Source organism: Idiotropiscis lumnitzeri, unplaced genomic scaffold (genome assembly GCF_059441095.1).
Source record: "Idiotropiscis lumnitzeri isolate Australia: NSW breed Sydney's pygmy pipehorse unplaced genomic scaffold, RoL_Ilum_1.0 HiC_scaffold_202, whole genome shotgun sequence".
Lineage (NCBI taxonomy): Eukaryota > Metazoa > Chordata > Actinopteri > Syngnathiformes > Syngnathidae > Idiotropiscis > Idiotropiscis lumnitzeri.
This window is the reverse complement of record NW_028283740.1, coordinates 320,182-324,306: the sequence shown is the minus strand read 5'-3', so window position 1 is coordinate 324,306 and position 4,125 is coordinate 320,182.

Below are 4,125 nucleotides of genomic sequence, written 5' to 3'. Positions count from 1 at the left end.
GATTGAAACGTTTAACGGGCCACAAGTGGCCCCCGGGCCGTAGTTTGCCCAAGTGCCCTAAGCCAATTGATTCTAAAAAATAACAGTTTTCTTCATCAAAACAACATTTTATGATCAACATAAATGTTAGTGAGTACATAAAGGTATACTCATTCGATCTATCATAACCCCATGCACTTAGACTGTACAAAAAAAAGAAAATTTTTATTTTAAAACCTAGTATTTCGCCATGACGTCACACGCTAGCGTCAAGTGCTTGGCGCTAAAAACCCGGAAGTAACAGCGGCGCTCGGTTTGAAAGTGGAGAGTTGTGCATGGTAGGCGAGTTCGGGAGAAATGTTTGTTGAACACGAGGACTGTGGCGTAGAAGATGGTTTAACAGCGATCTAGTGCGCACCCAACCGTGATGGCTGACCAACGAAATAAATGTGGACCGACGGAGTGGACTGACAGGACGTGGAAAACAGGTGTGTGGCATGTGTGCGTGTGCACGAATGTGGTAGCGCGTTCACTATGGTGGCAGCGATCGCAAAGCAGCAGCACCACTCCTTGACAAAAGTATTGTACTTTCTCTGATGTTTTGGGTTTGCTCTGCTTTGGGGTTTGTAGTTCTGGCCACGCAAAAGTAACAAAGCAAGTTCTTGGATGTCTGCTTTTTTCTTGAACTGTTAATTGGTTAACATCGTGGCTCTTATTTTTATCTAATGTATGGAGTTTGGTGGCTATCTATATGCACAACTATATTAGTTGCACTTGAAATTGCATACAGAAAATTAGTATAAATAGGTTACGCTATAAAGTATAACAATATTAACAATCGTTATTGTTGTTACTGTTTATTTATTTTATTTTGCAATAACTGTGCTCCAAGCTTAGCTGTTGTGCCAGCTGCCAAGTAAAAATATGTAATCTCACTCAATAATAGGAATAAATACTTAACTAACATCTCAATTTTTCGGGTTGGGCTGTGGGGGAGGGGAGGGTGGCTGCCTGACATAAAGCAGACTGTCCTGCACATGCGCAGACCAGCCGAGTGTGTGAAGTGTGCGTAAGTGCAGTACCGGGACCGACCACTAGACAGCGATCCTGAGTAATTTTTCCGCACACACATTTCTAGCACACTCGTCTTGTTTTTGTGACCTTCCTGGGAAGCCCTGAAACTTTGACAGGACCTCCCCCTGAGCTTCTTATCACTGAATTCAATGCTCTTTTTTGTGGGGCCCAGATTTTTGGTCCCCACAAAAATTTTGGTCCCCTACAGTGGGTGTGCTGTCCGATGTTGGTCCCCAACATGTAGCTTATACAAACACACACACACACCCCTACTTGTTTTTGTGACATTGTTGGGCCACCTGAGCAAAACTCACATTGTGGGAACCACCCTTTCTAGTGGTTGTACAGCTCTGAAAAAAATCAGGCAGTGTCCAGGAATTTAGTTAAACACAAAAAACACTTCAAATTACCAATTAATGACCTGGAGGTCAAATGAGTGACTCAAGTGCATGTAATTCAGTCACTGTAGCCCAAAGATTCTCTGGGCCAGTGGATGAACCATTATTCGTCTTGGACAGCATTGAAGCAGGCCGTAGCCTGGTTTCTAAAGCTGAAAGACTTACTGACAGAGTAAAGGAAAATAGAAAGGAGTTAATCACATTAGGTGAAGAAGGCAAGATGAATTTATTCAAGAGAACTGTCAAAGGAAAGTATTTGACCTGCAACGACTTGGATAAAGCAGAAAGAGAACTTGTGAAATACTGTCAAAGGCGAAGTTTCAAAAAAGATTTAGCCATATTTGAAAAACAAAAAAGGGTGAAGAAAAGTAGCCCACTTTACAAGTTCAATATAGTACTTCAAGATGGTGTCATGAGGGTTGGTGGACAGTTGAGCCACGCAGCCATGCCTGAAACAGCAAAACAGCAAGCCATCTTGCCAAGGATTCACATAACACAAAGCTAGTCCTGAGATACATTCATGAGATTACAGCTCACGCTGGAAGGAACCACATGATGGCTAATCTGCATCAACAGTTTTGGATACCTCGAGCTGCTAGAGTCATCAGAAGAGTGCTACCTGACGATCCGCCTTTCAAGAGAATTGGCGTTGATTATTTTGGTCCATTCTAAGTAAGTAGGGTTAGAGGACAAGTAAAGAGATACGGCGTGATTTTTACATGTCTCGCTGTACGAGCCGTACATCTGGAAATTGCATCTTCACGTGACACAGATGCTTGTCTCAACGCAATCCGAAGATTTCTTGTCAGAAGAGGACAAGTGAGAGAGATGTATTCTGATAACGGAACCAACTTTAGATCAGCTGACAGTGAAATGAAGAAATCAATCAAAGAATGGAACACTAAGTAAATCGAGAAACACTTGCTGCAAAAAGGTATTCAGTGGCATAGCAATCCCCCAGCAGGTTCCCACCACGGAGGAAGCTGTGAGCGACTTATTTGGTCTGTGAGAAAAATCCTGAATGTCACTGTAAAAGAACAAATTTCGGGTGAAGAAAGTCAATATACCTTGCTTGGTGAGGCTGAAGCAGTTATAAACAGCAGGCCTATCACAAGGACATCTTCCGACCTCAACGACTTGGAAGCACTCACACCCAACACTCTGTTGTGGCTGAAGGTCAAACCTGAGTTACCTCCTGGAGTCTTCTGTAAAGACGACCAATACGCCCCAATACGTACCTCTGGGAATGAGCTGGTCAGCTCTTTAAAGAGTATTATGTAAGTTGAAATACATTAATCCATTTTTCTTTTTTGGACCATCTTTAACTGTGTAGTGTGTAATGTCTAAAATACAAAATGATCTGATTTTAGGGTGCAGTTGACGACTGTGGCACAGGTCCTCGCTCTACAAGTGCTAATAGTCTTCGGCAAAGAGAAAAATCTGCCATAAGGTACAGAAAACATTGGCATCAGAGTAAATGGATGCATGTTTTTGCAATGTGCGAGGAAACTGGCGAACTCAGAGAAAACTACGCAGGCTTGGGAGAACATGCAAACTCTACACAGGAAGGCCGGAGCCGGAATCGATCCCACAACCTCTGCATTGTGAGACCATCGTGCTCACAAGTCGCCCACCGTGGCGGCCGTCCATTATGAATGCCATCCCACCATCCATTATCTGTACGGCTTCTCCTCACAAGGGTTGCGGGGGGTGCTGGAGCCTATCCCAGCTATCTTGGGGCAGTAGGTGGGGTACACCCTAAACTGGTTGCCAGCCAATCGCAGGTCACACAAAGACAAACAACCATCCGCGCTCACACTCACACCAATTTAGGGTGTCCAAACAACCTGCCATGCATGTGTTTGGAATGTGGGAGGAAACCGGAGAACCCACGCAGGCGTGTGGGAAACATGCAAACTCCAAACAGGAAAGCCGGAATCAATCCCGCGACCTCTGCATTGTGAGACCATCGTGCTAACAAGTCGCCCACCATGCATCCCTGCTAAATAAATGATTAATTTTTACATTTTAGTATTTGTAAGCGATCTTGTGTTCATGACAGCATTTTCAACAGTGTGGGTGTTTGTATGAAAGCATTTCACTCGTGTATGGGCATGAGCATGTTTCAGTTGTATTTATGAATAACAATAATTTCACAATTGTGCCTGAGCGCCTTTCACTGGTGTGTATGAGAATGTTTCACCTATGTGTATGAGCGCATTTGACGAGTGTATGAGCAACAACTATTTCACTAGTGTGTATGAGAGCGTTTCACTCGTATGTATGATAGCGTTTCATAAGTATGCATGAGCAACAACAATTTCACTGGTGTGTAAGAGTGCATTTCAGAAGTGTGAAGCGATTCCTGACTTTTGTCCCCAACGGCACCTCATACTCCCCATCTCCCGCTCACTTCTCCTGACCCCATGAGCCATCCCCGTTGCTACTACATGGAGATTTGATGTGTTTTTTTGTTTTTTTTTGTTATTAGCTTCTTCAACATCTCTTCTGATTCTCATCTCTTCTCTGGCGCTCGTCTCCGCCTGTCTGATTTGAAGTCGACCTCAGAATTTGCACTATTTTGACATGACTTCTGTGGTAATCACTACTGACATATTGTGTCATTTGCTCAATAATACATTAAAATTATAATAAATAATAAAAATGGGTCCGG